Below are 12457 nucleotides of genomic sequence, written 5' to 3'. Positions count from 1 at the left end.
TGGAGGGGGGTCTGTACTGAGGGAGGGGGAATCTATACTGCAGGAGGGGGGTCTGTAGTTAGTGGAGAGGGGTCTGTACTGAGGGTGGACTATAGTGGGGGGGGGGGGGGGTGACACCATTTTTTTTCGCACCGGGTGACACCAACCCTAGTGACGCCACTGCCCACACCCCCATAGCGAAGCCACTGTGCCGATCCGATCCTTGATTTCGGGGGGGGGGGGGGGACTTGACCCCCCTTGCCCCTACCTGCGGATGCCCATGAATGTGTGCTGATTTTACTAACAGATCTCTTTGTTTTTTTTTATCCCTGTTTTGCGAGGATACAAAACAGAGAGATCATTCCCTCTGTATAGTGCCCTGTGTTGATTGTCAGCACAGGGCTCTGGGCTGTGATTGGACACAGCCAATTAGTAGGCCCTGGCCATTAATTATTGGCCGGGACTTGCTGACAGACTACTCATGTGTACAATCACAGCTGGTGTCGGCGGGGAGGGGCGAGCAATGTGCAGGCCATAAACCCAGACGTAGGCAGCGATGTACTGCGGAACGGGCGGTCCTTAATTGGTTAATGAACGGTTACCAGCTTGTTAGCGATCGGCCATTTGTTTGGCGCCCGCGTGTGTTGCGGCCTGGCGACGATAGATGGAATAAATAGCAGTGAGTGAAGAGTTGTGTGTAAACACGGGCAGGATCTCGCTGTGCTTACTCATATCATTACCAACAACAAAGGACATCCTGCCGACAGCGACGTTTCTACCTCGCTAATTCAAACAGCCCCACTCATTTATTAAACATAAATTCACGGGAACAAAACACTTCCTGCCGCCTTCACCTTATTTATGCATTTCATTTATCACCGGGAACAAAATCTGTATGGGTGAAACGCTCAAGTGCGGCCACATATGTAATTCTATATATTTGCATAACATGGGGAATATTTTACCCTTTTACTGCCTCGTTTGGTTGGGTTGGTACCTATCAAGGGGTTTTCATTACATGGGTCACCTGCATTCTCTTCCTACCTACAGTAATAAATGTTGTTCCCTTATAGAAGTTATAATTATTAATAATGTATGTTGCTCAGTGTTTGTTTAGATTTCGGAACTCTAGAAAATAAAGATGTACTTTAAAGGTACCTACTGATAGTTCCCCATTGTTGGTGTCACTGGGAGGGATAGTTCCAAATTGTTGGTGTCATTGGGAGGGGTAGTCCCCCATTGTTGGTCTCATTGGGAGGGATAGTTCCCCATTGTTGGTCTCATTGGGAGGAGTAGTTCCCCATTGTTGGTGTCATTGGGATGGATAGTTCCCCATTGTTGGTGTCACTGGGAGGGATAGTTCCCCATTGTTGGTGTCACTGGGAGGGATAGTTCCCAATTGTTGGTGTCATTGGGAGGGGTAGTCCCCCATTGTTGGTCTCATTGGGGGTGATAGTCCCCCATTGTTGGTCTCATTGGGAGGGATAGTTGCCCATTGTTGGTCTCATTGGGAGGGATAGTTCCCCATTGCTGGTATCAGTGGGGGTGATAGTCCCCCATTGTTGGTCTCATTGGGAGGGATAGTTGCCCATTGTTGGTCTCATTGGGAGGGATAGTTCCCCATTGTTGGTCTCATTAGGAGGTATAGTTCCCCATTGTTGGTGTCATTGGGAGGGATAGTGCCTCATTGTTGATGTCATTGGGAGGGATAGTCCCCCATTGTTGGTGTCATTGGGAGGGATAGTTCCCCATTGTTGGTCTCATTAGGAGGTATAGTTCCCCATTGTTGGTGTCACTGGGAGGGATAGTTCCCCATTGTTGGTGTCACTGGGAGGGATAGTTCCCCATTGTTGGTGTCATTGGGAGGGGTAGTCCCCCATTGTTGGTGTCATTGGGAGGTATAGTTCCCCATTGTTGGTGTCATTGGGAGGGATAGTTCCCCATTGTTGGTGTCATTGGGAGGGATAGTTCCCCATCGTTGGTGTCATTGGGAGGGATAGTTCCCCATCGTTGGTGTCACTGGGAGGGATAGTTCCCCATTGTTGGTGTCACTGGGAGGGATAGTTCCCCATTGTTGGTGTCACTGGGAGTGATAGTTCCCCATAGTTGGTGTCACTGGGAGGGATAGTTCCCCATAGTTGGTGTCACTGGGAGGGATAGTTCCCCATAGTTGGTGTCACTGGGAGGGATAGTTCCCCATAGTTGGTGTCACTGGGAGGGATAGTTCCCCATTGTTGGTGTCACTGGGAGGGATAGTTCCCCATTGTTGGTGTCATTGGGAGGGGTAGTCCCCCATTGTTGGTGTCATTGGGAGGGATAGTTCCCCATTGTTGGTGTCATTGGGAGGGATAGTTCCCCATTTTTTGTCATTGGGAGGGATAGGTCCCCATTTTTGATGTCATTGGGAGGGATAGTCCCCCATTGCTGGTGTCATTGGGAGGATAGTGCCCCATTGCTGGTGTCATTGGGAGGATAGTGCCCCATTGCTGGTATCAGTGGGGAGGGATAGTCCTCCATTGCTGGTATCAGTGCGAGGAATGGTGTCCCGAGGGCTGGATAAAGGCAAGCAAAGGGCCGCATTTGGCCCGTGGGCCGCAGTTTGGAGACCCCTGTTTTATAGGATAGCTGTACAATTAGCCCCCCCAAAAATTAAGCACACAGAAAATAAGTGCTTTGTGCCCCCCCCCCCCCCAGTGTCAGTTTTATATACACCGTCTCAGGGTGACTCATAGAAAATACTTGTTATCACATTAATAGAGAATAATAAGGAAATAACGGCCAGCTTGGGGCAGACCCTGACCACTTGATCATGGTCAGACACTCATAATAGGAGCAGCAGTGGTAGAATGTTCTATCACCGGGTATTACTGAGACCCTCACCTGACTGCAGTTTGGTTGCCTTATTTTAATATAGGACATAGCTGTGAATGCGTCCTGTTTGGCCCCCATGATAACCCTTGATTGCAATAGGTGTCTCAACGAACTGACTGATACATACAGTATATACCGCGTAGAATTACATTCTTAGAAAAATGCGGTTATGAGATCCAATGGCGCTAAAAAAATAAAAAGTGTCGGGGGAGAGACAAATGTCTCATTCAAGTTCCTGATTGAGAGACGTCATTTTGCTATGTTTACGTGGGCGAGCGTCTTTAGTGTCATATTAGACTATAATGGGCACTGCTGTCTTTGAAGATCCCAGTTGTGACGAAGCCGGAATAAATAGCTGGTGTGTATCATGCCTAATTACAGAAGAACAATTCTGTCCTCGCACTCATTGATGTTGCACAGAGCGATCTGTCATTCCCCGCTGCCCAGAGTAGGGAGGCATGTCCCCGACTGCGTACGGGTGTGCCAACTGGACTATGAAGGTCATACTAACTGCCGACCACACGCATGACCACTGTGTGATGGGACCAGGACAAAGTCCATGCCAAAGACTGAAGTGTTGGCGGAGAGCTGGACACTGGTGTAAAAAACTATGGCCAGGATTCACAGACACTGGCGCATATTTATGCCGCCGAAACCGTATCTCCTTTACGCTACGCCGACGCAGCGCAGAGAGGCAAGCATTGAATTCACAAAGCAGCTGCACAATGCTGAGAGCCCAGACACCTCTTTTCCGGTCTGGCACACAACCTTCAGGAGCCAGCGGGGGGGGGGGGGGGTGTCTGCTTGGGATCGGAGGATGAAGTTCATCTTCTCAAATTGTAACTTTGCAGCAGCATTGGATTCTCTGGACTGGACGTGCCCCAGAGCATGGGCGTCCGCTCCATAGGGCAAGGGGGGGCAATTGACCCCCCCCCCCCTGGAAAATCGAGGTGTTGAAATGTCTCGCGGCTGGGGGCTGTCTGAGCAGTCTCGGGCCGGATGTCACATAGGCACAGCGTGCAGAGTTAAGCCGCCTCCCCTCCAGTGTTTAGGGGGGGGGGGAGGACCTGCTGCCTGTGCCACACTGATGGCTGATCTGAAATACTGAATGGCGGAGGGGTCCATCTGTGCTGAAGGGAGGGTCTGTACTGAAGGAGTATGTGCTGAAGGGTGGTCCTTCTGTGCTGAAGGAGGTCTGTGCTTAAAAGGGGTCCATCTGTGCTGAATGTTGGTTTGTCTGTGCTGAAGGGGGGTCCATCTGTGCTGAATGGAGGGGTCTGTGCAGAATGGGGGGGGGTCTGTGCTGAAGGGGGGTCTGTACTGAAGGAGTATGTGCTGAAGGGTAGTCCTTCTGTGCTGAAGGAGGTCTGTGCTTAAAAGGGGTCCATCTGTGCTGAATGTTGGTTTGTCTGTGCTGAAGGGGGGTCCATCTGTGCTGAATGGAGGGGTCTGTGCAGAATGGGGGGGGGTCTGTGCTGAAGGGGGGTCTGTACATTCTCTAGGCTATATTTATATGGGCATGGAGTGAAGCTGAATTATCTCAAGAGCTATTTCACACTGCCAGCTGGCCGCGTTATCGCTAAAGCAGCGATTTACTATCGTTTTAGCTGCGCTATTTGGCCGCTAACGGGGCGCTTTTAAACCCCACTAGCATTTGACGAAAGGGTTAAATGTGACTGTGTATCACCGCTGCCGAAGCGCCCCCCCCCCCCCTGAAAAAAATTGCAGCGGACGCCCATGCCCCAGAGTTTATATGATTGTGTCTTCTCCAAGACAGAATCTCAGTCCGTTAAGTAGATGAGGCCTGAAATAATCCCGGTTATAAATAACTGGAATTATGACACCAACTACTTAACACACATTATTACCAACACAACGTAATTCTGATACTCGGTCCGCTTTAAATTTAGTAGCCAGCCTGGGGTGACTCGCCCCGGGGTCATCATTGGGTAGATAATCAGTGGGCATGAGAGTGAGAGGAATCTTGTGCCGGGTGCAAATAAGTACTCAGCAGATTTGGTATTAGACCGGAGTAATCCTGTCTGTAAAGGGATTTCTTATCTCACTTCTTTTACTCTGATTTCCCGGCTCAGTGGATGGCGGTGAGAATTTCGGAGCCGGGAAAATGAAGGCGTAACAAGACCATGGACTTAGTGTATCCAATTCTCATTCTCTAGGCTCAGAACGCGACCTTCAGGGGATAAAAGTGTTGTGTTCTCTTTATTCCCCCAATTAATCTCACTTAAAGGTTCTGATACTGGATTTCCTAGAGTGCGGGGGAGGAGATGGATTCCGCAGTAAAGCCAGGAGATGCAGGGCGATGGGTAACGGTGAGCTGATTGGTTTGAAAGTAAGGTAAATCCACCAACTGCAAAGGTTTTAATTCCCTTTAGTATTTGCATAAAGATTAACCCAGTCACACGATTCACAGATGGCAGTTACCTGGACGTCTAATCCTGTGATTATCTGGTGAGATTACCGATGCAGGCAAAGATAGTTAGGCAAATAACAACATTTTGCGCTCTTCTGGCTTTGGAGATCACAAAAAGATGGACCATGCTCAACCACTACACCAACATAGAAGACCCCACTCTCCACCAATGAACCAACATAGAAGACCCCACTCTCCACCACTACACCAACATAGAAGACCCCACTCTCCACCACTACACCAACATAGAAGACCCCACTCTCCACCACTACACCAACATAGAAGACCCCACTCTCCACCACTACACCAACATAGAAGACCCCACTCTCCACCACTACACCAACATAGAAGACCCCACTCTCCACCACTACACCAACATAGAAGACCCCACTCTCCACCACTACACCAACATGGAAGACCCCACTCTCCACCACTACACCAACATAGAAGACCCCACTCTCCACCACTACACCAACATAGAAGACCCCACTCTCCACCACTACACCAACATAGAAGACCCAGCTCTCCACCACTACACCAACATAGAAGACCCCACTCTCCACCACTACACCAACATAGAAGACCCAGCTCTCCACCACTACACCAACATAGAAGACCCCACTCTCCACCACTACACCAACATAGAAGACCCAGCTCTCCACCACTAAACCAACATAGAAGACCCCACTCTCCACCACTACACCAACATAGAAGACCCCATTCTCCACCACTACACCAACATAGAAGACCCCACTCTCCACCACTACACCAACATAGAAGACCCCACTCTCCACCACTACACCAACATAGAAGACTCCACTCTCCACCACTACACCAACATACAGAAGATGACCCCACTCTCCACCACTGAACCAACGTGCATGACCCCACTGTCCACCACTGAACCAACGTGCATGACCCCACTGTCCACCACTGAACCAACGTGCATGACCCCACTGTCCACCACTGAACCAACGTGCATGACCCCACTGTCCACCACTGAAAAACGTGCATGACCCCACTGTCCATCACTGAACCAACGTGCATGACCCCACTCTCCACCACTGAACCAACGTGCATGACCCCACTGTCCACCACCGAACCAACGTGCATGACTCCACTGTCTACCACTGAACCAACGTGCATGACCCCACTCTCCACCAATAAACCAACATACAGCAGATGACCCCACTCTCCACCACCGAACCAACGTGCATGACCCCACTCTCCACCACCGAACCAACGTGCATGACCCTACTCTCCACCACCGAACCAACGTGCATGACTCCACTGTCCACCACCGAACCAACGTGCATGACTCCACTGTCCACCACTGAACCAACGTGCATGACCCCACTATCCACCACCGAACCAACGTGCATGACTCCACTGTCCACCACTGAACCAACGTGCATGACCCCACTCTCCACCAATAAACCAACATACAGCAGATGACCCCACTCTCCAACACCGAACCAACGTGCTTGATCCCACTCTCCACCACCGAACCAACGTGCATGACTCTACTGTCCACCACCGAACCAACGTGCATGACCCCACTCTCCACCACCGAACCAACATGCATGACCCCACTGTCCACCACTGAACCAACGTGCATGACCCCACTGTCCACCACTGAACCAACGTGCATGACCCCACTGTCCACCACTGAACCAACGTGCATGACCCCACTGTCCACCACTGAACCAACGTGCATGACCCCACTCTCCACCACCGCACCAACGTGCATGACCCCACTCTCCACCACTGAACCAGCAAGTCCCCACTCTCCACCACTAAAGGAACATGTACTGTATGACGCCACTCTCCACCACTACACTACCATAGTTGACCCCACTTTCCACTACTTCACTGACGTACATGATTCTACTCTCCACCACGGCACCAACATAATTAACCCCATTTTCCATCACTCTCCACCACTGAATCAACATAGATGACCCCACTCTCCACCACTCCACCAACATACATGACCCCACTCTCCACCACTGAACAAACATGCATGGTCCCACTCTCCACTACTACACCAACATACATGATCCCACTCTCCGCTACTAAACCAATATGAATGGCCCCACTACACCCCAACATAGATGACCCCACTCTCCACCACTAAACCAATGTGCATGACCCCACTCTCCACAACTGAACCAGCATACATGACCTCACTCTCCACCACTGCACCAATATACATTACCCCATTTTCCCCCACTACCCCAACATAGATGGCCCCGCTTTCCATCTATGCACCAATGACCATGGCCCCACTCTTCCTCAGTGCATCAACATGCATGACCTTTTTCTCCACCACTACACTACTTTATTCTTTAAATCTTTTTTGGGTTAGAAAACTACACAGAAGCTTCTCTCTGGCAGCCATTCAAATTTAGAACTAAGCATGAAGCGAACTTTCAGCACCAGCTAAACGAAGGACTTGACTGAACTCACTCTGCATTGTGTAAACATATTGCCTGTATTCGGCTCGATACATTTCCTCGTTGGGATAATAACGTTCTGACGTTTGTTTGATCAAGCGCAGTCAGTACAGTACAATCATACAGTGTGCACTATGTTTAGCCACTTGACTTTATACTTGGAGACAAAAGCCTGGAACAATGTAAACTGTTTCACGCAGTTGCTGCTTCACGAAAACACATAAAAACACAACAGTGTTTCCTGATCTTGTGTGTTCATCGTCACGTATTGGGGAAATGACGCAGGTTTGCGCTGGTTAGGAGGAATTTCACTGGTTTGCGGAAACTAATCTGACTATTTTTATAGTTTTTAAGAGATAATATTTCAATACAATTATTATGAGTATTATTAGTCCAAATGACTATTAAAGTAAAGGCAACATTTCTTTTTTTTTTCCTTTCTGGATAGAGTAAGGAACAGTTAAACAGTGCCTTGAAAAAGTATTCATACCCCTGGACATTTTCCACGTTTTCTTATGTTACAGCCTTACATACATCAGTCCTTAAAGCAGGATTCCACCCGCAATTTTTTTTTTTTTTAAGTCAGCAGCTACTAACAGTGTAGCTGCTGACTTTCAATAAGGACACTTACCTTTCCTACTTTCCCGCGGTGATGGCCCCCCCGATGGCGATCCATTGATAGGTGCAGGTCCCGCTCCGCCATTCACACTAAGGGAACAGGCAGTGAAGCCTTACGGCTTCACTGCCCGTTTCCTACTGCGCATGCGTGAGTCTCGCGCCGACTTGTGAATGGGCGGCTGCTCTCCGGAAAACACATACAGTTCCCAGAAAGCAGCGCACCCCATTCACCAGAAGAAGAAGATAGACCGCAGCTACGGAAGAGGCAGATTACAGACTTCCGCATAGCAACAGGCATTTCGGGTGAGTATAACATTTTTTTTTCTATTTTGTTTTTGGATTTTTGGGCTAATTTCCACAGGGTTTTGGGTGTTCTTCAGCCCCCCTTTATCAGGGCTTGTAGTTGAAGAATAAAAGACTAGAGAGTATACTGGATTGGCAGTAACATTATCCAAATAACTGACATGTTTCGGCCTTAGGCCTTGATTAAGGCATTTGATAAAGGCCTAAGGCCGAAACGCGTCAGGATTTTTGGATGATGTTACTGCTGTAATGCTTTAATAAACATTTTCTATGGAGAAGCTGTCAAGTTGCCGGGCCTGTACTTTCTATGGATCACTTGTAAGCTTAAAAGGGTTGTAAAGGTAAATTTTTTTCACCTTAATGCATCCTATGCATTAAGGTGAAAAAACATCCAACGGTACCGGGCCCCCCCGATTTCCCATTTTACTTACTTGACCCCTCGAAAGTCCTGCGCGCGTCCACGTGATCCTCTTCGGTTCCCAGCCTGGCCGTTGATTGGCTAGGCTGGACGAATTGATAGCAGCACAGCCATTGGCTGGCGCTGCTGTCAATCACAGCGGATGACGCGGCGCGCCGGGGGGCGGGCCGAGTGATACAGTCAGCGGCTTCTTTCTCAAAAGAAATAAGGACATTTAAAAGCAAAATGGAAGGATGAGGTAAGTGAAGGAGGACTGCACTAAGGGAAAGGAAGATATTTAGGAAAAATAAATTTACCTTTACAACCCCTTTCACTTACATGTACCTTCAGTCTATGTTAGTTCTTAGCAGAGACAGGGCTTAGGAAAGTTATTGTCTTCTTACACTTCAAGAAACTGGAAAAACATCACCTGGTCTGCAGTTATCTGAACTTAACAAGTCTCTTCTGCAAGTCTAAAGTTTCACTTCAAGGAAATAAGCTGCCTGTGGATGGTTCCAAGTCAGCAGGTGACCATACTGTCCAGACAGATTGGGTCCAAGGAGGTATGTCAATGCATAAAGTGGCATTTTGAAACAGAACATCGAGTACTTGGCGGAATACCCATGAACCCATTGTTAACATACAAACTTCATGTATATAGTGTCAACCCATGACTCCAGTGCCACAAGACAAGAGTGCTACCTACTAAAGTACAATATGACCTTCCAGTGCTGGGACAAGGTCGTCCAGTGCCCAGGGCAAAGATGTCAAATGGTGCCCCTCTTCCCCGTTCATGATGTGCAAGTTTAGAGGATCCTGCACCCAGCAAACCATTGCACCCAGGTCATCCTCTCCTCTCGCCCACCCCTTGTCCCGGCCCTGCCACCTTCAACTTTACAGCAAACACACCTATTGTAGAATTGATGACCAATAATATTCAAGTGCTTATTCCAGAAAGGATAAAAAAATCCAGCAACAAGATCAGTATAACTGGGCCAGCCGCCCTGACATGTTGAATGTATTCCACCGTGTAACCTTTACTGGTCTACTATCTATCGTTCCACTTCGGAAAGCTGTAGGCAGACGTTCTATTCCGTGCTTTCCTGCCGGGAGAGACCTTCTGGAGGGAGTTTCAGCACCTCTGATGGTGGAGAGCTCCATGAATGGGATTTGTCATCTGGACAGCTGCTGCCTTTCAGAGTCTCAGAAATAAGGTGGTGGGTGAGGGGGAATTATCTGATCCGTGCGAAATCAATGAAAAGTTCCACAGATAACATTCTGATCATCTGTGAGCCGCTCCGTCCGACACTGGCCTAAAAATGTCCAAAGAAAATAGAGTCACTATGAGATATGACCGACCGCCGATCTGTATTATTGCGTCACGGGTGAGACCCCCCGTGAGAGTGTCTTCTACAATAAGATCTGACACCGAGAGAACAAAGGGGTCTTCTATCTATATTCTATCTATCTATCTGTCTATCTATCTATTTATATCTATCTATCTATATATCTATCTGTCTTGTATCTATATATCTATCTATTTATATCTATCTATCTATCTGTCTTGTATCTATATATCTATCTGTCTTTTATTTTACTAACTATATATCTATTATCCATCTATTTATTTATCTTTCTATCTAGCTATCTATCTTTCTCTCCAGGTATTATCTATCTACCTATCTATCTTCTATTCTACCAACTATCTATCTATGTATCTATCTTCTATTTATCTATAAAAACATAGAAGAGTGACAGCAGATTAATTAGTATAGATCTCTGTTTGTCCCAAGCATAGACAAGATTATTAGTTCTATCTGTCTGTCTGTCTGTCTGTCTGTCTATCTATCTATCTATCTATCTATCTATCTATCTATCTATCTATCTATTTATATTTTATTATACTAGCTATATATCTATTATCCATCTATTTATCTATATCTCTCTCCAGTTATTATCTATCTATCTTTTTATCTATCTATCTATCTTCTATTCTACCAACTATCTATCTATATATCTATATTGTATTCTACTATCTATCTTTCTATCTATCTATCTATCTATCTATCTATCTATCTATCTATCTATCTATCTATCTATCTTTCATTCTACTAACTATGGGGCAGATCCACAAAGAAATTACGCCGGCTTAGCTATTGATACGGCGCGTAATTTCAAGGTTTCCGCGTCGTATCTTTGTTTTGTATCCACAAAACAAGATTCGACGGAATGAGGGATCGATCCGACAGGTGTACGTCTTAGTACGCCGTCGGATCGTAGGTGTATATTTACGATGGCCGCTAGGTGGCGTTTCCGTCTAATTTCGCGTCGAGTATGCAAATTAGCTAGATACTCGAATCCACAAACGTACGTGCGCCCGGCGCATTTTTTTACGTTGTTTCCGTAAGGCTTTTTTCGGCGTAAAGTTACCCCTGCTATATGAGGCGTATCCTATGTTAAGTATGGCCGTCGTTCCCTCGTCAAAATTAGAATTTTGTACGTCGTTTGCGTAAGTCGTTCGTGAATAGGGCTTTGCGTAGAATGACGTTCACGTTGTAAACATTGGCTTGTTGCGGGTTCATTTCGAGCATGTGCACTTTGATACCCCCACGGACGGCGCATGCGCCGTTAAAAAAAAAACATTGTTGACGTTGGGTCACAACGTATTTACATAAAACACGCCCCCATCACATCGATTTGAATTGTGCGCCCTTACGCCGCCAAAGATACACTACGCCGTCGTAACTTACGGCGCACATTCTTTGAGGATTCTAAAAAAAAAAAAAAAAAGTTGCGGCGGCGTAGTGTATCTTAGATACGCTACGCCCGGCGGAAATATGCGCCGATGTACGTGGATCTGCCCCTATATTTCTATTATACATCTATTTATCTATCTATCTTTCTCTCCAGGTATTATCTATCGATCTATCTTCTATTATACTAACTATCTATCTAGTATCTATCTATATTCTATTCTACTAACTATCTATCTTTCTATCTATCTATCTTGTATTCTACTAACTGTATATCTATTATCCATCTATTTATCTATCTGGCTATCTATCTTTCTCTCCAGGTATTATCTATTTATCTATCTTCTATTCTACCAGCTATCTATCTACTATCTATATATCTATATATATTCTATTCTACTATCTATCTATCTATCTATCTATCTATCTATCTATCTATCTATCTATCTATCTATCTATCTATCTATCCATCCATCTACATATATATTTATTGGTCTTTAATCCAATTCATTAATAATATAATAATATTTTTCCAAAACCTCCTCCTTTCTCACTTTTTGGAGTGAATGTCGTCATCTTGTTTTTCACCCTGCCCCCCCCCCCCCTCCATCAAATAATAAGGGGATGCTGTTACTGTCACCTTTGACGT

The sequence above is a fragment of the Rana temporaria genome, chromosome 11 (assembly GCF_905171775.1).
Source record: "Rana temporaria chromosome 11, aRanTem1.1, whole genome shotgun sequence".
Lineage (NCBI taxonomy): Eukaryota > Metazoa > Chordata > Amphibia > Anura > Ranidae > Rana > Rana temporaria.
The sequence above is the reverse complement of the archived record's forward strand: the minus strand, read 5'-3'. Positions refer to the sequence as shown.